We start from the raw sequence: 22,821 nt of genomic DNA, 5'->3' as shown, positions 1-22,821 counted from the left end.
CCAGAACTGTACACAGTATTCCAAGTGTGGCCTTACTAATGTCCTGTACAACTTCAACAAGACATCCCAACTCCTGTATTCAATGTTCTGACCAATGAAACCAAGCATGCCGAATGCCTTCTTCACCACCCTATCTACCTGTGACTCCACTTTCAAGGAGCTATGAACCTGTACTCCTAGATCTCTTTGTTCTATAACTCTCCCCAACGCCCTACCATTAACGGAGTAGGTCCTGGCCCGATTCGATCTACCAAAATGCATCACCTCACATTTATCTAAATTAAACTCCATCTGCCATTCATCGGCCCACTGGCCCAATTTATCAAGGTCCCGCTGCAATCCTAGATAACCTTCTTCACTGTCCACAATGCCACCAATCTTGGTGTCATCTGCAAACTTACTAACCATGCCTCCTAAATTCTCATCCAAATCATTAATATAAATAACAAATAACAGCGGACCCAGCACCGATCCCTGAGGCACACCGCTGGACACAGGCCTCCAGTTTGAAAAACAACCCTCTACAACCACCCTCTGTCTTCTGTCGTCAAGCCAATTTTGTATCCAATTGGCTACCTCACCTTGGATCCCATGAGATTTAACCTTATGTAACAACCTACCATGCGGTACCTTGTCAAAGGCTTTGCTGAAGTCCATGTAGACCACGTCTACTGCACAGCCCTCATCTATCTTCTTGGTTACCCCTTCAAAAAACTCAATCAAATTCGTGAGACATGATTTTCCTCTCACAAAACCATGCTGACTGTTCCTAATCAGTCCCTGCCTCTACAAATGCCTGTAGATCCTGTCCCTCAGAATACCCTCTAACAACTTACCCACTACAGATGTCAGGCTCACCGGTCTGTAGTTCCCAGGCTTTTCCCTGCCGCCCTTCTTAAACAAAGGCACAACATTTGCTACCCTCCAATCTTCAGGCACCTCACCTGTAGCTGTCGATGATTCAAATATCTCTGCTAGGGGACCCGCAATTTCCTCCCTAACCTCCCATAACGTCCTGGGATACATTTCATCAGGTCCCGGAGATTTATCTACCTTGATGCGCGTTAAGACTTCCAGCACCTCCCTCTCTGTAATATGTACACTCCTCAAGACATCACTATTTATTTCCCCAAGTTCCCTAACATCCATGCGTTTCTCAACCGTAAATACCGATGTGAAATATTCATTCAGGATCTCACCCATCCCTTGTGGTTCCGCACATAGATGACCTTGTTGATCCTTTAATTGCCTATCAGGAGTACTTTCTTGAATGGGCAAAAGCTAATATTTGCTGGCCCCCATGTGAGGGCAATTGGTAATGTGGAACAGTCATTTATTAACTTGAGCAATTAAATGTCATTCAAAACACTAGGATCAGTTTACCAACAGGTTCTTTTATCGTGATTAACAGCTTGATCTTTTCGAATAATCTTAACTATAATGGTTTTCCTTACTTTGTTACAACATGTTAAACTACAAAACTTGTTGGGGACACAAGCAGACATTCCAAATGGGTTTTCCTCCTCTTTGATGCTTTAGAATCCCACTCTTTTATAGCTCATTACACAACCTACAGATGTAATCTAGTAAGTGGCAGTTTCCAGCACGCTAAAATATCTTCTAATGTGGTTAGTTTAATTGCCTACCATCTGCAGGTGCACAGATGGGTACTGCACCCTCCAACGATAAGACACATCAAATCTATTACATTATTTGATCAAGCAGCGTTAGTTTTACACAGTGACCGGGGGGGGGGGGGGGGGGGGGAATCTGCTTTCAGACAACTTTGGATGAAACCCACGAAACTTGGATTTAAAGAAGTTACAGAAACAGTTTGTCCTGTTTCTATTTAGTGCTGTTGTTCATTGGAGAGTTCATTTCCAGGGTATATAGAAAACTGCTGAAGAAACTGGATACATTCAGGCTCTCTTTTAATTACAGAATGTCTGAATAATCTAACTGACCTGCTGAAACTTGAGAACTCCAGATGTTTGGGCTATCTGAGATTGTATATTTGGGCCCACGGATGAGTAAAAAGCTTCAGATCAATGATTAGTGATTCAATCTAAACTATTCAAGGGCACTGAATTGCAATCAGTTCTCAACCAGAAAACTGTTTCCTCCTCCACCTCAGCACTTTCACTGTTGGGGGAAAAAAAGTTAAAACCTAAACCAAACAAATCTCAAGCTGATTGTAGTGGGCAAGCTTGGACACATCTTATATTAGCTTCATTTATATATCTCAACTTCGTTTATATATCTATTTGCCCATTTGTGTAATTAGGACTGGTACTTGCTATCAAAAACATAGTAATAGTTTCAGGTAAGAAAAGACCATTGGTCCATCTAGCCCACCTATCCACAGTATTCCCTTGATGCATTTCTAATATCCCTAAATCCTATTTGTTGACAAGAACCTGTTTAGTTCCTTCTTGAAACTCATTGAGGTTTCTTGTTCCACTATCTGTGCTGGTAATCTGTTCCTCATACTTGCCACACTTTTAGTAAAAATATTCCTTCTATAATTCCTAATTCCTTTTGTTGTCCTTAATTATAAATATGACCCCCTGTACTTAAATTCTGTGCACGGCAGAAAAGGCTACTTGGATCCAATTTGTCCAACATTTTCATAATTTTAAACATTTCTATCATATCCCCTCTCGATCTTCTCTTTTCAAGAGAGAGGAAAGACCCAGGATAATAGATCTTCCCTCATACATCATTCCCTTAAGCTCTGTGATCAAATGTGTATCCCTCTAATAACTGAATATCTGTTTGAAATAGGAAGACCAAAACTGCACAGAGCCCTCCCGATGTGGTTTCACCAGGGTCAAATACAGTTTTAAAATGCCTCTCGAGATTTATATGTTATAGTCCTTTCTAGGCAGCCCAACATTCTGTTTGCTTTTTTAACAGCCTGGGATCATTGTGTTGATGTTTTTAGTGACCTGTCCTCTAAAGCCTTCAGATCTCTCTCCTGCTCTGACACATTCCCATTTAACACATATTTCCACATCAACCTTCCCTTTGACAAATTCATCCACCGACCTTCGGGTAAGCGTACTCCAAGGCGGCCTTCGAGACACACGACAACGCAAAATCGTCGAGCAGAAATTGATAGCCAAGTTCCGCACCCATGAGGACGGCCTCAACCGGGATCTTGGGTTCATGTCACGCTACACGTTACCCCACCAGCGAACAAATGTTATCTGTTTTTAATATAACGGGTCAGTTGCTATCTTTTCTATGTTTCTACCTCTCTATCTCTGTTTTTTTTTGTTTGTTGTTTGTTTTTGGTGATTTGTATATTCTGAGACCTTGCAGGTAACACCTGTCTGTCTGCACACTGATTGCCTTGGCAACGGGCAGTTGAAAAAACTGTCTGTAATCACCAAGCATTGTTCTGTGAATTATAAATGCGATTTCATTTCGAGGATTTCATTTCCACATCGTTCACCTGAGGAAGGAGAAAGCCTCCGAAAGCTTGTGAATTTAAAATAAAATTGCTGGACTATAACTTGGTGTTGACAAATCTTCTAACCTTACATTTCCTTGTATTAAGTTGTAAATGCCATTTCTCCACCCACTGATTGAGCTAGTCAAAATCCTTTTGAATTTGTGCACATTGATATTCACCATTTGCCACTGCTCTCAATTTGGTATCATCCACAACTTTGGACACAATGGGCTGAATTTAGAGACCTCCCGCCCGGTTGACAGTAGTGCCCCCGAAAAGGTGTGAATGAACTTACCATCCTGTTGCCGCCATTGCTGTGGCCGTCTCCATCTTGCTGGGGTCCTACAAATAAGCTGCCCGGGCAGCCACCTGACTAAAGAAAAAAGAAAGACTTGCTTTTATACAGTGCTTTTCACGACCTCAGGACTTCCCAAAGCGCTTTACAGCCAATTAAGTACTTTTAAAGTGTAGTCACTGTTATAATGTAGGAAACATGGCAGCCAATTTGTGCATAGCAAGGTCCCACAAACAGCACTGTGATAATGACCAGATGATCTGTTTCTAGGTGTTGGTTGAGGGATAAATATTGACCAGGACACCGGGGAGAACTTCCCCGCTCTTCTTCAAAATAGTGCCATGGGATCTTTTGCGTCCACCTGAAATGGCAGACAGGGCCTTGGTTTATCATCTCATCTGAACCACCTCTGATAGTGCAACATTCCCTCAACTGCACTAGGAGTGTCAGCCTAGATTTTGTGCATAAGTCTCTGGAGTGGGACTTGAACCCACGACTTTCTGATTCAGAGGCGAGAGTGCTGCCATTGAGCCAAGGCTGACACTAGGGCACACATCTGATTTAAATAAGGGTCTTATGATATCAATAAGACCCTGATGCTATTTTGGGACTAAACTGGGCGGAGTGTGTGCCATGCATGCTCCGCCCAGTATCAGCTGGCAGCTGGGCTGAAGAGAAGCTGACAGATAAGTTTCACTTTACATTTGTGGGGCTGGGCGGAGCAGGATTGCTCCCCTGGCCTCCACAAAACCAGCCTGGGCTGCTGCTGTGGCTTCCCTCCCTTCCCAAGGTCGGAGCCTCCTTAGCGCCCCAAGGACCTACTTTCTTCTGACCTGGAGGTCGACCAGGTCGCCCTTTATTGTGGCGGCCCTGAGGCACTTGATTACTGCCTGCAGCTCGCCGGCCCAATGCTAATGAGGCCCGTCCCTTAAAATGTACCGGGCCTCCTGCAGAGACTATCAGGTGGGCCAGCCGGTGCGTTCTGCCATTCATCCGCCCAAAGTCCACTCGGGCTAAAAAATCGACCTTGATGTCTATGTGGGTGAAATTTGGAATACTGTGACATTAATGAAAACAAGTTAAGATCAATTTGGTTCTGGTTTGGAAAGTCTTCAGAGTTTCTTTAACAGTAAAATTTATCCAAATATTTGGGTTCTATTCGAAAAAGTCTGAAAACATACATTTGGCAATAATTCTACTTTGGGTGGGACACAGTTGCTCTTAAAACTATTAATCAAATTCCTCCTGTGTCAAGCATCCCAAAGAGTTACACAGCCAATGCATTACTTTTGAAGTGTAGTAGTCGTTGTTATGTCGGTAGTTATTTAATAGGATAGCATTGAGAGAAAGTGATGCCATGTAAATGCCAGTGCTATTTTCCAGCTCTTACCCGGAACTACACTGCTTCTTAATTTCTCTCAGATAATTTGAGCATTCAGGTTTGCTAGGCTGCTTCTTCCAATACAAATTTATTTAAAGGGAGAATCTGCAACTTACAGTTGTATTTTCAAATTGTTTTTTGGTACTTTAGCTGGGTTTTTTTTTGCTATCTTTTGCCCGATGTTTGGCTGGTCGGTTTTTATTGTAAGGCTTTTGATGCACCCATTTTGGGTTACAGTTACTCCTTGGGACAATTGGGGCTCAATTTTAAAAGTAAAAAACGGGTGGGTTGGGGGCGGGAGGGATTGAAAATTGCCACCATTTCAGACCCGCCCCCAACCCACCCATTTCCGGTTTTCACGGGGGCGGGACAAGGGGTGGGCAGCCAACCCGCTCCCAGGAGGCAGGTCGGGCCTTAAAATCTTTCAAGGAGGCTTCAAGCCGCCATTTTTTACTAATTCCCCATTTCAAACCTGGGGGGGGGCCGGGATTCCCGGGCCTTCTGTTTTACACCTCATGAAAGGAGGCGAGAAGGCCCAAGACTGCAGGTAAATGCCTAGAAAGGCACAGCTTGTGGGCCCGGAGGAGCAGGTGTGTTTCCCCCAGGCCCAACAAGCCTACCTGCACCGACCGCCCCCACCCACCCCGATCATGGACCCCCGAACCTGGCCCCCCAATCCTGATCCTCCCCCTCCAGCCCCGACCCCGATCCTCCAACCCCAATCCTCCGACCCCGATCCCCCGACCCCGATCCTCTGACCCCCGACCCTCCCCCTCAACGATCGCGGACACCCGCGATGACCCCCGATCCCATTCCCCGTGACTCGCGACCCCCATCCCCATCCGTGCCCATATTTGCTCACCTAGGCCTCTTGCTCACCTGCCCCTTGCCCACCTATGCCCCGATCCCGATCCCCCAACCCCGATCCTCCAACCCTCCCCCTCAATAATCGTGGACCCCCGTGACTGACCCCCGATCCTATCTCCCATGACTTGTGACCCCGTGCCCACCCATGCCCAACTATGCCCACCTGTGCCCCTTGCCCACTTATGCCCCTTGCCCACCCATGCCCCCTGTCCCCCGTCCCCCGTCCACCCCTCCATGCAAACAAAGACTTACCTGGAGGCTTAAGTGAAGACGTCCTCTCCCTGGCTGGTCTCCCCACCTGCTGAGACCAACCTGTCAATCAGCCGGTCACTCAGATGGGAAACCGACAAAAAAATAAAACACATCCTTACATCAAAATCGTAAGGACGTCCGGGACACCCATACTAATGCACTAATGGGTTTCCCAACCTCAAATTGACCCCCCGCCCCCTTCCCGGATCAGTTTGAAAATTGAGCCCTTGGTATCCATATAGGAATCTCTCTTTGTTTGTGCTATTTGGATGAAGGAGGAGGAATGGATGAACATCAGGCAGGTCAGGTTACACTATAGGAGGAATGGATGAACATCAGGCAGGTCAAGTTATACTATAGGAGGAATGGATGAACATCAGGCAGGTCAGGTTACACTATAGGAGGAATGGATGAACATCAGGCAGGTCAGGTTACACTATAGGAGGAATGGATGAACATCAGGCAGGTCAAGTTACACTATAGGAGGAATGGATGAACATCAGGCAGGTCAGGTTACACTATAGGAGGAATGGATGAACATCAGGCAGGTCAGGTTACACTATAGGAGGAATGGATGAACATCAGGCAGGTCAGGTTACACTATAGGAGGAATGGATGAACATCAGGCAGGTCAGGTTACACTATAGGAGGAATGGATGAACGTCAGGCAGGTCAAGTTATACTATAGGAGGAATGGATGAACATCAGGCAGGTCAGGTTACACTATAGGAGGAATGGATGAACATCAGGCAGGTCAGGTTACACTATAGGAGGAATGGATGAACATCAGGCAGGTCAGGTTACACTATAGGAGGAATGGATGAACGTCAGGCAGGTCAGGTTACACTATAGGAGGAATGGATGAACATCAGGCAGGTCAGGTTACACTATAGGAGGAATGGATGAACGTCAGGCAGGTCAAGTTACACTATAGGAGGAATGGATGAACGTCAGGCAGGTCAAGTTATACTATAGGAGGAATGGATGAACATCAGGCAGGTCAGGTTACACTATAGGAGGAATGGATGAACGTCAGGCAGGTCAGGTTATACTATAGGAGGAATGGATGAACATCAGGCAGGTCAGGTTACACTATAGGAGGAATGGATGAACGTCAGGCAGGTCAAGTTATACTATAGGAGGAATGGATGAACATCAGGCAGGTCAGGTTACACTATAGGAGGAATGGATGAACGTCAGGCAGGTCAGGTTACACTATAGGAGGAATGGATGAACATCAGGCAGGTCAGGTTACACTATAGGAGGAATGGATGAACGTCAGGCAGGTCAAGTTATACTATAGGAGGAATGGATGAACATCAGGCAGGTCAGGTTACACTATAGGAGGAATGGATGAACATCAGGCAGGTCAGGTTATACTATAGGAGGAATGGATGAACATCAGGCAGGTCAGGTTACACTATAGGAGGAATGGATGAACGTCAGGCAGGTCAAGTTACACTATAGGAGGAATGGATGATCGTCAGGCAGGTCAGGTTATACTATAGGAGGAATGGATGAACATCAGGCAGGTCAGGTTATACTATAGGAGGAATGGATGAACATCAGGCAGGTCAGGTTACACTATAGGAGGAATGGATGAACATCAGGCAGGTCAGGTTATACTATAGGAGGAATGGATGAACGTCAGGCAGGTCAAGTTACACTATAGGAGGACTAGATGAACGTCAGGCAGGTCAAGTTATACTATAGGAGGAATGGATGAACGTCAGGCAGGTCAAGTTACACTATAGGAGGACTAGATGAACATCAGGCAGGTCAAGTTACACTATAGGAGGAATGGATGAACGTCAGGCAGGTCAAGTTACACTATAGGAGGAATGGATGAACATCAGGCAGGTCAGGTTACACTATAGGAGGAATGGATGAACATCAGGCAGGTCAGGTTATACTATAGGAGGAATGGATGAACGTCAGGCAGGTCAAGTTATACTATAGGAGGAATGGATGAACATCAGGCAGGTCAGGTTATACTATAGGAGGAATGGATGATCGTCAGGCAGGTCAAGTTACACTATAGGAGGAATGGATGAACGTCAGGCAGGTCAGGTTATACTATAGGAGGAATGGATGAACATCAGGCAGGTCAGGTTACACTATAGGAGGAATGGATGAACGTCAGGCAGGTCAGGTTATACTATAGGAGGAATGGATGAACATCAGGCAGGTCAGGTTACACTATAGGAGGAATGGATGAACATCAGGCAGGTCAAGTTACACTATAGGAGGAATGGATGAACATCAGGCAGGTCAGGTTACACTATAGGAGGAATGGATGAACGTCAGGCAGGTCAAGTTACACTATAGGAGGAATGGATGAACATCAGGCAGGTCAGGTTACACTATAGGAGGAATGGATGAACGTCAGGCAGGTCAGGTTATACTATAGGAGGAATGGATGAACATCAGGCAGGTCAGGTTACACTATAGGAGGAATGGATGAACGTCAGGCAGGTCAGGTTACACTATAGGAGGAATGGATGAACGTCAGGCAGGTCAGGTTATACTATAGGAGGAATGGATGAACATCAGGCAGGTCAGGTTACACTATAGGAGGAATGGATGAACATCAGGCAGGTCAAGTTACACTATAGGAGGAATGGATGAACATCAGGCAGGTCAGGTTATACTATAGGAGGAATGGATGAACATCAGGCAGGTCAGGTTATACTATAGGAGGAATGGATGAACATCAGGCAGGTCAGGTTACACTATAGGAGGAATGGATGAACATCAGGCAGGTCAAGTTACACTATAGGAGGAATGGATGAACATCAGGCAGGTCAGGTTACACTATAGGAGGAATGGATGAACATCAGGCAGGTCAAGTTACACTATAGGAGGAATGGATGAACATCAGGCAGGTCAGGTTACACTATAGGAGGAATGGATGAACATCAGGCAGGTCAGGTTATACTATAGGAGGAATGGATGAACGTCAGGCAGTTCAAGTTACACTATAGGAGGAATGGATGAACATCAGGCAGGCCAAGTTATACTATAGGAGGAATGGATGAACATCAGGCAGGTCAAGTTACACTATAGGAGGAATGGATGAACATCAGGCAGGTCAGGTTATACTATAGGAGGAATGGATGAACATCAGGCAGGTCAGGTTATACTATAGGAGGAATGGATGAACATCAGGCAGGTCAGGTTATACTATAGGAGGAATGGATGAACATCAGGCAGGTCAGGTTATACTATAGGAGGAATGGATGAACATCAGGCAGGTCAGGTTACACTATAGGAGGAATGGATGAACATCAGGCAGGTCAAGTTACACTATAGGAGGAATGGATGAACATCAGGCAGGTCAGGTTATACTATAGGAGGAATGGATGAACATCAGGCAGGTCAGGTTACACTATAGGAGGAATGGATGAACATCAGGCAGGTCAGGTTATACTATAGGAGGAATGGATGAACATCAGGCAGGTCAGGTTACACTATAGGAGGAATGGATGAACATCAGGCAGGTCAGGTTACACTATAGGAGGAATGGATGAACATCAGGCAGGTCAGGTTATACTATAGGAGGAATGGATGAACATCAGGCAGGTCAGGTTACACTATAGGAGGAATGGATGAACATCAGGCAGGTCAGGTTACACTATAGGAGGAATGGATGAACATCAGGCAGGTCAGGTTATACTATAGGAGGAATGGATGAACATCAGGCAGGTCAGGTTACACTATAGGAGGAATGGATGAACATCAGGCAGGTCAGGTTATACTATAGGAGGAATGGATGAACATCAGGCAGGTCAGGTTACACTATAGGAGGAATGGATGAACATCAGGCAGGTCAAGTTACACTATAGGAGGAATGGATGAACATCAGGCAGGTCAGGTTATACTATAGGAGGAATGGATGAACATCAGGCAGGTCAGGTTACACTATAGGAGGAATGGATGAACATCAGGCAGGTCAAGTTACACTATAGGAGGACTAGATGAACGTCAGGCATTGTTCTCTGACTATATATGCTGTGCCTTTATGCAAATCCTCCTCACTTCACCTGACGAAGGAGCAAAGCTCCGAAAGCTTGTGATTTCAAATAAAGCTGTTGGACTATAACCTGGTGTTGTGAGACTCCTTACATTTGTCCACCCCAGTCCATCACCGGCATCTCCACATTATAGGAGGAATGGATGAACATCAGGCAGGTCAAGTTACACTATAGGAGGAATGGATGATCGTCAGGCAGGTCAGGTTATACTATAGGACGAATGGATGAACATCAGGCAGGTCAGGTTATACTATAGGAGGAATGGATGATCGTCAGGCAGGTCAAGTTATACTATAGGAGGAATGGATGAACATCAGGCAGGTCAAGTTACACTATAGGAGGAATGGATGAACATCAGGCAGGTCAAGTTATACTATAGGAGGAATGGATGATCGTCAGGCAGGTCAAGTTATACTATAGGAGGAATGGATGATCGTCAGGCAGGTCAAGTTATACTATAGGAGGAATGGATGATCGTCAGGCAGGTCAAGTTACACTATAGGAGGAATGCACCTACCTGCCGTAGTTTCCCAACGGCATATTAGTCAAAGTCAGACTTCCCCGACCTTGTCTGGGGAACAATGCATGCAGAGGCTACATTTCATCAGGGAGCTGCAGGACTCATTCAACAGGCTCTCATTAAGCAGACTATTTGATAATTACCTCATCCATGCCATGGTTGCCCTCAAAAAATGCTCTTTCAGTAACATTGTTTTCACCTCCTATTGAACTGCCAATTGTAGCATTCCTGTCACTTGTTGATACAGGCATCCAACACTGTAACAAGTACACACTCTGGACACAGTACAACAGAAGTGCTGCCTGATGTGTTATGCCACCCAATCTAGTGCTTATTGTGCGTGCCACCCTAGTGGCTGCAATTTGCAGCTGCTGGGTCATTCCAAGCTGCCACTGGGGACATCAGTGCACCCACTTCCCCATGGCAACCAGCATTAGCATGACCGGGCACTGCAATTTTACAGAGTGGCAGGATTCCCCAAGGAGTTGTAGGTTGCCCCCGTATAGCCATGTTTATCCTTCATCAATTCCACTACCTGCATCAAGAGGAAAGCATTCCGCTTCCTGGGCTTTGAATGTTAGTTAACGTCACCACCCATTCCCAAAGTACTTCGCAGCCAAGACCTCATTTCCCCCAGGGTCCGGAGTGTGTGATTTCTGCCCAATATCCAGGGATCATAGCATCTTACTCTGTACACCAGCTATTGCAATGTATCACGTGCTGCCACACCATTCTTCTCCCTTCAAAAGTGGACTGAATGCGCACTCTTACCAAACTGAGAACTCAGGCTCTGAACAAACAAATGGTTTTATTTACCTAAGATGAATGGATGAACATTAAACAGTGTAACACATTGTAATACGCATTTCTCTACCTTCCTCGATATGTAAAATAATAAAGTCACCACTAACTTCCTCCTCAAACATGGATTTTAACCAGCTCCAGTCTGACTGAGCTGATTGGCACAAAATTTCAAAACACAAAGCTCGTTGCTGCGCACTTAAGACTTGCTATAGGCTGACGGATGAAGCCCAGTATAATTCTGCAATAGGACACTTCTGACCACCGAGCTGCCCGTGATTTTTTTAAAACCACTCAAAATCAGTTTTTTTTAAAACATAAGATTTATGTGTAACTCAATACCAAATCGTTTCTATGAAGACAAAAAAAAATCAAACATTCCAAAGCATGACAGGTAGCCAACCATTGACAATGGCAAAGGTGTTTGCGATTGCATGTAGTGGCTCTTGTTGATTCAAAGTTCACACCTCAGATGATCCATTGCGTTGATCATTGAAAATCCAGCATGTCTATTGACACCACTGTGTCAGCCATTGGCTCAACAGCGCTCACCGTTGTTAGTGGCGAAATCGAGGAGCAAGTTCCGGCATTCGCACATGTGCGGTGAAATGCGGGAATCCAGCTTCGAGTTAAAGGGATATCGCCAGCTAGAATCAGTGGAAACAAGGGACCAGCGCCAACTTGTTCATCTGCCCAGCTGGAAAGCAACTAATATCGCCACAAAACAGGTATGCTTAAAAATGCTAGGTCTAAACAAGTTTTAATGACTGCCAAACAACTAAAAATTAATTTTAAAATGTGGAGTCTCATTACTCCTTATTTTAATAGTTTTTGGTCATTATTTTTTTTAATTCCCTCTGCCTCTTTTATTTAATTTGATCATTTCTTACCCTCTCTTTTTTCGCTGTCTATAACTGTTTTTACAAATGATTTGAGTGTTGTACCTTTCGCTTCCTGGATTTTAAGTTCCAGCTTGCAGAAAATGTTTACAGCGTGTCAAAAATGCTACGATCTGATTGGTCGAGGGGAAAGCTCGCTCCTCTCATTTCTCCCATGGGTCCTAGCTTCTCTGGAACTGACACTGGGCTCTTCCCCGCTTCCTATTCGAGGAAGTGCACCCAGTAAAGACCGCGGTGAGTTAGTGGGTTAGTATAAATCTCCGAGCAATTTCTGGGCCAAGGAGTTGGAGGCGGGGCAGGACTTACGGCCAGCAGGATTTGCAGCCAAACAGTGTATTTTACAGCAAACAGAGCAAACAGCAAAGCAAACAAAGTTTCTTTACTCGGTAAACAGCAAAGCAAACAAGGTCTATTTACAGGCTATTTAAAAAGAGTCTCTATGCACTGCAACCGACAGAACTCACATGCGTAAAATCAATCCCAGTCACTTACAGCAGTGCAGTCTCCAGGCGTAATTGAAACTCGCACCTTGTGGAGTCTTTGCAGTCAAACTGTGTGGTCCGAGCTGATGGCCTTTCTGTTGAAAAATGCTTTGCGTGATCTTGGGTTTTAACCTTTACATTTTGTTTCCAGCAAAGCAAAGTACATTTTTGTCACACTCAATGTTCCCCTTATTTATTGTAAACAATTTTACAACACCAAGTTATAGTCCAACAATTTTTATTTGAAATCTACAAGCTTTCGGAGGCTTCCTCCTTCCTCCTTCCTTCATCGACACCCCTTATTTCTGACTATCAGAACTGAATCATACCTTCATTTTAAGGCAGGTCACCATGCTTGTGCTCCTTGACCCAGAAAAGCAATTATCTGGGTGGACCGTGGGAGATCAAAGTTACAATCTACAGGCATGGCTGCCGACAACCATGCACTTTCGCAGGACACCATCTGAGCACTGGCATCCTCCATCAGCGTCACCATGCAGCACACTATTGGAATTCTGAGGGTGTACTTCAGGTGCTTGGATAAGATCTGGGGACGCACTGTAATACAGTCCGGCTAAGGGAGCATGGTGGTGTGCTGCATGCTGCGCAACTTTTCCTTACAAAGGGACCTTCTACGAAGCTCCAGAGAATGAAGTTAGTCAAAGGGTTGCAGTGTGATCAACCAGAAGAGCAGGAGCATCTGCGACAGGATGGGAAGGAAAACCTGCTGCAGGCTGCAAGAGACATTCATGCCAATCTGATATGAGAAACCTTCCTTTGTTTATCATACCTGCCCAGTGCATGAACAGTCCTGTCTATATCTTCCCCCTTGTCACCACAAAAACAGTCCACAAGATAACCGGATAAGGGAGGGCATTCCATCCACCTTGACTCATCCACCCAGAAGCAATCAATTGTCTTTTAGAAGGATATGCTGATAGGGTTAGATGAAGAGGGGTGGGAGGAGGCTCGTGTGGAGCATAAACACCGGCATGGACCAGTTGGGCCGAATGGCCTGTTTCTCTGCTGTAGATTCTAAGTAATTCTATGTAATTTTTTTTATATTCGTCTATGGGATGTGGGCGTTGCTGGCGAGGCCAGCATTTATTGCCCATTCCTAATTGCCCTTGAGAAGGTGGTGGTGAGCCACCTTCTTGAACCGCTGCAGTCCGTGTGGTGACGGTTCTCCCACAGTGCTGTTAGGAAGGGAGTTCCAGGATTTTGACCCAGCGACGATGAAGGAACGGCGATATATTTCCAAGTCGGGATGGTGTGTGACTTGGAGGGGAATGTGCAGGTGGTGTTGTTCCCATGTGCCTGCTGCCCTTGTCCTTCTAGGTGGTAGAGGTCGCGGGTTTGGGAGGTGCTGTCGAAGAAGATTTGAATGATTCCATGGTTTTTACTTCCACCTCTCTTTCAGGGAGTCCATTCCATCTGTTGATCACTTTTTGTGCGAAAAAGAATTTCTTGATATAATTCCTAAGTTTGCGTTTACTAGTTTGAACCTGTGTCCTTTGTCCAACTCTCATAACTTACTTTAAAGTAATATTCAAGACTGACCGTTTCCATACCCTCAACCACTTTGTATACCTCTTCTCATGCACTTCCTTTCCAGACTGAGGAGCTCTCAAGTCTCTTCAGTCTTTCTTCAGAACCCTAACTCTGGCGATCAGCCTAGTGGTTTTCCTCTGCACTTCTTCCTGCACTTGGAATATTTCCCTTGTTCCTAGGCGATCAGAACTAGATACTGCACTCAAGATGTGGTTTAACCAAAGCACTGTACAGTTTGACCACAAGCTCCTCTGATTTATATTCTGTGGTTTTGGCAACGTAATTCAACATTCTATTGGCTTTGTTGATTGCTGCTCTGCACTGGTTGGCATTCAGTCTACTAAGAGTCCTAGAGCCCTTTCAGCTCCATCTTTAATTATTTCAACACCTTTCATGGAGTATGTGTGTTGCTTATTGTTCCTACCCATGTGTAGTATCTTGTACTTTATATTAAATTTAATCCCATTGATCTGCCCACATAATTATTTTGTCTGCCTCTCTGTCGCAACTACTCACACAGCTCCCATTTATGCCACCTCGTCAAAACCACTTCCAAACCTTGTAAAAACTATGGGGCTGATTTTAACCTCGAGCGGGTTTTGGGTGGGCAGGGGGCAGGGTGAGTGTGAAATACACTTGCTGGGCTAAGTCTCAGGCTCGAAGTATTTTAACTTCCAGGCCTCATTTAAAGGCACAGAGCGGCTGGCGGCAGGAACAAATCAAGTGGCCTGCCTGTTGGTCCAGAGGGCTATGCTTTGACCGGGCCACTGAAAATCACCAGCACCCATAACTTCTTTGCCTCAGGCTCTTCCCAGATCATTACAGGGGACATATCCCACATTTCTCAATCTGCTGTTCATAAATGCATTAAGCAGATCACCAATGCCCTCTTTGCCAGGGCCAGCGACTGCACAGCCTTCCCAATGGACAAGCTCTGAGATTTGCTGCAGTGGCTGAACATGAACTTCTGCCTCATATCCTTAGCTGCCTTTGCCCTGCACTTATTGTGGTCCTGTCTGAGGGAACCCCAGAAATCCCAGGGTAATGTAAAGAGGACAGAGATTTGACATAATAGGTCCCCGCCCCCTTTTCCTCCCTATATTGCTTCGGAACTGAGTGTTGCCAGAGGTGCTACAGAGAAGAATCATCATCATCATCGGACGACTATTGTCGGAGCTCCTGTGACTATCCTCCATACCTCTTCATTCATTATCCATGATAGTAATTCTTCCATGGGGATTTCTCTATATCCCATACAAGTTGAGTATTGCACTTAATTCTAGGACAACCTGTCTTTCTGTTTCCATATTTTGGTTCCCAGAGTAATAATTTTGAAACCGGTTCCTCTTTCACTCTGAAGGAATGACCAGCAAGTCTATGCTTTGTAACTGTTGTTATTTTATCTAAGTCTCCATATAGTATATTACCGGGATGTAATCGTTCCAGTTGACATAGAATCATACAGCACAGAAGGAGGCCATTCGGCCCATGTTGCCGGTGCTGGCCTAAGGCTTTTCTCAACAGTCTTGTGCCAGAACAGAAAGAATATTGGAGTTGATATTCCAACTGCAGCCAAACCAATGATTTGTTTAGATTTAATGTTCCCTCTTTGCTTTTTTACTCGACCCGACATTTAGGATCCTATGGGCTAGAAATTGGGCCGTGTAACGCCCGTTGTTTCGGCGCTATATGGCCTTCCGAAGTGCCAAGATGGCGTCTTGGCTGTGAATGCATGTTTCCAGCGTGACATGCGCCGGACGCCATCTTGGTATAGGTATTAGCGCATGTGCAAATACCGAACGCCGGAAGCATGTAAAGTAAGGAGAAAATGGATACAATCAGTGTGCAGCGCTGATTTAAAGTGATCGACACCATTTTGGGACTTAATGCTCAACTCTACACACAGTCTTAACCACGACTATCTGACTATGTCTTAGAGTGCCTGGAGGACCCCCCCACCAGCGCTATTTAAAGGGACAATGCAGGTTAGTGGCTGGATTATTGTTTCTGGCTGCTGATGCATTTGAAACTGTTTTTGGAGGTCTCCTATACTTGAATACTAGGACACGGGGTCATAGCCTAACATTTAGAGCCAGGACATGCAGGAGTTAAGTTAGGAAATGCTTCTACAGCAAAGGGTGGGAGAAGTTTGGAACGCTCTTCTGCAAATGGCAGTTGATGCTAGCTCAATTGTGACTTCTAAATCTGAGATTGATAGGTTTCTGTTAACCAAGAGTATTAAGGGATATGGGGCTAAGGCGGGTATATGGAGTTAGGTCACAGGTCCACTATGATCTCATTCAATGGTGGAACAGTCTCAAGGGGCTAAATGCCACTAACACTTGCTGCCTCCTGATATATGCCACCTTCTCCTGCAAACAAGCGGGACGTGTGTCTGGGTGATGTGCCTGTCATGGTTGAATATCTGCCAGTGTGTGTGGCCTGTGAGTTCTGGCTGGGCGACTTGCAACAGTGGTAATATGTAAGGGTGAGAGGAAGCATCTGATTGGAAGAGTTGAGTACTTAGTGAAGGAGTTTGTTGGTAGATTGGTGATTAGGGGTTTAGTGTGTGGAGCAATGGGTGCGACTAGTGGTGCAGTTGGTAGGAGATCCCACTTGACAGTTGACCTCACTCACCTTGACCATTCATGTCAAAGCATTGAACTTCTTCCTGCACTGCATCCATGTTCACAGTGCTATGTGCCTGGCATTGACTGTGTCCCCCGCTGCCTTCCACTGCCTTTTGGGCTTATGTCTGGAGGGCCTCTTGCCCCCCCCTCCAAACGGATATGGGATGTCCCTCTTTCTGTCCACCTCTTGCACCAAGGCCTCTAGTGCATCAGCAGAGAACCTTGGTGCACGCACTCTCGCAGGCCTGGTACAAACTCAGATCGGTGAGGTCTGGCATGCAGCTTGGAGAATGTGGGATTTAGTAGTGCGCAACCTTTATTCAATGTTTTAACATGGCTCATCAGTTAGGGACAGGACCTGCATCTGTGTTTTTCATGTGCGATATCTGATCTCCGTTCAGACTCCTTGCAGACAGCAGACTGTTATTTTTACAAATAACAGGTATCGGCTCCCTTTAAGAGATTTTAAGAGACATCCTCCCTTTAAGAGATGGGGGCTCCCCCTGCTGATGGAAAGTACGCATTTACTTCAATCATCGTGGAAGGCCGAGATTTCAACACTGCTTGACGGTGAGCACTGAGGCCAGATGAAGTTCTCGTTCTGCCTACGCAGGGGCCATTGGGCACAGGTTAATAATGGATTGTGCTACCCGCACCCAATATTAGGCCTTATCGATTTTTTTTTCTTCCCCCCCCCCATATATTTTTCTTTACAGCTTTATCAACCTGTCTTCCCATTTCATTTTATTCCATGTAGTGCCATCAATATTCAAGTAACCTAATATTTTGATTTTTGTACCACTGTATTATTTATGTGTTTTAATGGGTTTAATATATTACGGTTTCCACAAATGCAAATTAAGGCAGTTTCAGTTCGTAATGTGCTTAATTCATGTGTTTACACTTCAGCTTCAGAGGGATTAACATTTATTTGTACATTGATTGGATCTTTATGCTTAAACTTAGCACAATCAAATTACAATAAAGTGTAAATCCCTCTGATTGAAAAGTGCAAAATAAATCAAATGAATCATTTTAAATATTCTGTTGCCCCAAGTCCTGTAGTTCCAAAATAAAGTGTTGGAATGGTTTTAGCCTTGAGCCATATTTAGACCGATGCATATTCAGAAAAAAAGACTTTCATTTATCACTTTCACGACCTCAGGATGTCCCAAAGTGTTTTACAGCCAATAAAGTACATTTTGAAGTAACTGTTGTAATGTAGGAATCACAGCAGCCAATTTGTGCACAACAAACAGCAAGATAACCTATTTTAGTGATGTTGGTTTAGGGATGAATATCGGCCAGGACACCGGGGTGAACCCCCCTGTTCTTCTTCAAAATAATGCCGTGGGAACTTTTACGTCCACCTGAGAGTGCAGACGGGACCTCGGTTTAAAGTCTCTTTCGAAAGACAGCACCTGCGACAGTCAGTAACTGCATTGGAGTATCAGCCTGGATTTTGTGCTTAAATCTCTAGAGTGGGACGTGAACCCATGATCTTCTGACTCATAGACGAGCATGCTGCCGCTGAGCCTGTGTTCCAAGGAGCCAACATGAGTGAGCTGGCTCCCAGACTTCGCACTACAAAATCCAGTTCCTTTACCTCAACGGCACAATCATAGGCCCGGTTTTTAGTTTCTCACACGTTTACGCCTCTGCCATTGGGAAAAAGAGCCAGATTTAGTTGTGCAAACTCAGGGAGCAGGTTCGTGGATGCAGGTCTCAAGGAATCCGACTTACACAGGCACCAGAACAAAAACAGTTTTGGAAGACATTTAAAAGTTGGGAGTGAAAGTTAAGGCAGCAGGACAGGATTGGAATTCAACCCCCAAATCACTGGAGTTGTTCAGATGTATGAAATGGGGAGACCCACATTGGTGGCTGTGGACCTGAGTTTTTTGGCCCTCTTCCACTTGTGTTTCATTTTCCTGATGATAGCTCGGGCATCATTACCATTGCACCCATTTATATGGGTCGGGTCGGTTAATTCCAGCTCGTTAAGCAGTTAAGTTCAATTGCTGTAACTTGTCATGTGAGTTATTACCACACGTTATGAAAGCAGGAAACTGTTAATTAGTACCTGGGTGGTAAATGAAGTCATGATTTACCATTCAAATACATTTAATGTTATAGAACCATGAAGGTTTACATCAAAGAAGGAGGCCACTTGGCCCATCATGGACCTGCTAGCTCTTTGCCAGAGCCATCCAAAACTAACCCCGCTGCACCACTCTATCTGCATAACCCTGTATCTTTCTCACTTCAAATATTTATCTAATTTCCCCTTAAAAGAAGCAATGGTCTCTCTTCACAACTATTATTGCAGAGGGTCATTGACCTTTGGAATAAGTTGCCAGCTCATGCAACGAGTGCGAATTCACTGCATGTGTACTATCAGGAGCTGGACGAGTTCCTGGCTGTGGCTGATATCACAGCGTACAAAAGGTAGGTGGGTCTTTGGATGATGTGCCTCACGGTCACTGTGGGCTCCTGGAACTCGTTTTGATCACTTTTAGGGGGTCAGAAAGGAATTTCCCAGATTTCTTTACCCTGAATATGTGAACAGCACAGATGCATTTAAGGGGAAGCTAGATAAGTATATGAAGGAGAAAGGAATAGAAGGGTATCCTGATAGTGTTAGATGAAATAGAGTGGGAGGGGGCTCGTGTGGAGCATAAACACCAGCATAGACCAGTTGGGCCGAATGGCCTGTTTCTGTGTTGTAAATTCTATATAATTCTATGAATTGGTCTAGAGTTTTTTTTAATCTGTTTTCTTTTTCCTCTTCCAGGTGATTACATGGCTGCTCGTGGAGTGGGCAGCATTGCACTATAGTGGTATAGGACAGGCTTGATGGACAAGCTGGTCTTTCCCTGTCCTTCATTTTTGTATGTTCGTATATTCCTGTTCCTGGCATCATCCTGGTGAATCTACGCTCCATGGGGGTTAAATTGAGCCATGTAGCGCCTGTTTTTTTTAGGAGCTACGCGGCCAACCAAGACTGGAAAATGGGGTCCGAGATGCGCACGCACACTTCCGGCGGGAAGTGCGCAGGTCACCATCTCGGTGACGAGGTTTGCGCCGCGCGCATGCCTAACGACCACTGGCAGCATGCAGAGCAGGGCGATCATGACGCGAATCAGTGTGCAATGCTGATTTGAAACCACAGCTGCCATTTTGCATCTACACTCTCCAGCCAACGTCTTAACCTCGCACAGCGGAACATGGCATTAAACGGCATGAAGGACCCCCCACCAGCACTATTTAAAGGGATTGTGAAGTACCTACAGGTTAGTTACTGGATTATTTCTTCTGGCTGCTGGTACAATTGCACGTTTTTTTTGGAGGTTTCCTAAGCTTGGCTAAAGTTTCAGTCCTCTACAGGGAGTGGTCTGGCTGGTCTTGCAGTACTTTTTGTGTCATTTAAAATATTGTGCTGAACAAACTTGCTTCCAGACATGGGTGGCCTGGTCGGGCTTCCTCTGGGAATTGAACATGACTGGAAGAATGAAGAGAGACCTCGCAGAGCAGGACAAGCTGCTAGAAGAGGGAGGAGGAGGAGGGGGAAAAGGGAGTAGGAGGAGGAAGAGGGAGGAGAAGAAGGAAAAAGGGAGGCTACAACGTAGACAAGCCCTTTCTGCCAGGGTTCTGCGTGATCAGATTATTCATGAGCAGTAGCAGTAACCTCAACGACACCTCCCCATTCATCAACAGTCCCACACTCCTTACCTTTCATCTACCACTGACCATCATATCGTCCTCTTTCTGACAACACAAATATTGGCTCCTCCCTTCGTTCACCGCAGAAATAAAAACCATCACCAAACGCAAATTCAAAGTTTATCAATTCACTCAACAACAACAACTTGCATTAATATAGAGCCTTTAACGTAGTAAAACGTCCCAAGACGCTTCACAGGAGCGATTATCAAACAAAATTTCACACCGAGCCACATAAGGAGATTTCACGACAGGTGACCAAAAGCTTAGTCAAAGAGGTAGGTTTTAAGGAGCGTCTTAAAAAGAGGAGAGAGAGGTGGAGAGGTTCAGGGAGAGAATTTCATAGCTTAGGGTCTAGGCAGCTGAAGACAAGGCCGCCAATGGTGAAGCGATTAAAATCAGGGATGCACAAGAGGCGAGGTTTGGAGGAGCGCAGAGATCTCGGAGGGTTGTAGAGTTGGAGGAGGTTACAGAGATAGGGAGGGGCGAGACCATGGATGGATTTGAAAACAAGAATGAGAATTTTAAAATCGAGGCCGGGAGCCGATGTAGGTCACTGAGCACAGGGGTGATGGGTGAACGGGACTTTGTGCAAGTTAGGATACGGGCAGCAGAGTTTTGGATGAGCTCAAGTTTATGGAGAGTGCAAGGTGGGAGACCAGCCAGGAGAGCATTGGAATAGTCCAGTCTGGAGGTAACAAAGGCATGGATGAGGGTTTCAGCAGATCAGCTGAGGGGGGGACAGAGATGGGCAATGTTACGGAGGTGGAAGGAGGTGGTTTTGGTGATGGAGCTGATGTGTGGTTGGAAGCTCATCTCAGGGTTAAGTAGGACGCCAAGGTTGTGAACGGTCTGGTTCAACCTCAGACTGTGGCCAGGGAGAGGGACGGAGTCAATGGCTAGGGAACGGAGTTTGTGGCGGGGACCGAAGACAATGGCTTCAGTCTTCCAAATATTTAGTTGGAGGAAATTTTTGCTCATCTAGTATTGGATGTCGGACAAGCATTGTGACAAATCAGAGCCGGGAGGGATCGAGGGAGGTGGTGGTGAGGTAGAGCTGGGTGTCATGTGGAAACTGACATTGTGTTTTTGGATAATGTCACCGAAGGGCAGCACGCAGATGGGAAATAAGAGAGGGTCAAGGATAGATCCTTGAAGGACTCCAGAGGTAACTGTGCGGGAGCGGTAAGAGAAGCCATTGCAGGTGATTCTTGGGCGACAACTGGATAGATAAGAATGGAGCCAGGCGAGCACGGTCCCTCCCAGCTGGACGATGGAGGAGAGGCATTGGAGGAGGATGGTGTGGTCAACCGTGTCAAAGGCTGCAGACAGGTAGAGAAGGATGAGGAGGGATAGTTTACCACGGTCACACAGGATGTCATTTGTGATTTTCATAAGGGCTGTTTCAGTGCTGTGGCAGGGGCGGAAACCTGATTGGAGGGGTTCAAACATGGAGTTGCGGAAAAGATGGACACGGATTTGGGAAGCAACAACACGTTCAAGGACTTTGGAGAGAAAAGAGAGATTCGAGATGGGGCGATAGGTTGCAAGGACAGAGGGATCAAGAGTGAATTTTTTGAGCAGGTGGGGGTGATAACGGCAGATTTGAAGGGGGGGGGACAGTACCTGAGGAGAGGGAACCGTTAACAATATCAGCTAACATGGGGCCAGGAAGGAAAGTTAAATAATGCATACAAAATGCATATCCACCTTTGTGCATTCTCTTAATGCCTGTCTTCAGTGTGCCTTTACCTTTCCTAGTGCTCCTACGAGGTGCTTCCCCAGTGGCTGAAGCATGGGTGCTGGAAGACTGCTGACCTTCAACTGAGGAAAGCAGATGGCCTTAGAGGACGATCTCAAGCAGCTCTGGGCCTAGAGGGCCGGGCTTCAAACTGCACCATCTCAGCATGGGCTGCAGCAGTCTGGGCT

At 45.7% G+C, this 22,821-nt stretch overlaps 1 long non-coding RNA gene across 2 annotated transcripts in view; it reads right to left on the bottom strand.

Moving 5' to 3' along the window:
• The window catches only part of LOC137307295 (uncharacterized), a 98,723-nt gene extending 85,659 nt beyond the window's left edge, over positions 1-13,064 (bottom strand). The window contains exons 1-2 of one of the 2 annotated variants that reach the window (XR_010959099.1): positions 12,999-13,064; positions 3,753-3,830 (exon numbers count right to left, since the gene is read on the bottom strand). This is a non-coding gene — a long non-coding RNA (uncharacterized lncRNA). Of the gene's footprint in view, positions 1-3,752; positions 3,831-12,497; positions 12,560-12,998 lie in introns of those variants that run through there. The other variant, XR_010959100.1, reaches the window with a different exon arrangement.
• Between the last annotated feature and the right edge of the window lie 9,757 nt (positions 13,065-22,821).

The sequence above is a fragment of the Heptranchias perlo genome, chromosome 3 (assembly GCF_035084215.1).
Source record: "Heptranchias perlo isolate sHepPer1 chromosome 3, sHepPer1.hap1, whole genome shotgun sequence".
Taxonomy (NCBI): domain Eukaryota; kingdom Metazoa; phylum Chordata; class Chondrichthyes; order Hexanchiformes; family Hexanchidae; genus Heptranchias; species Heptranchias perlo.
Note: the sequence above shows the minus strand (reverse complement) of the source record. Positions and strands in the feature narration are given on the sequence as shown.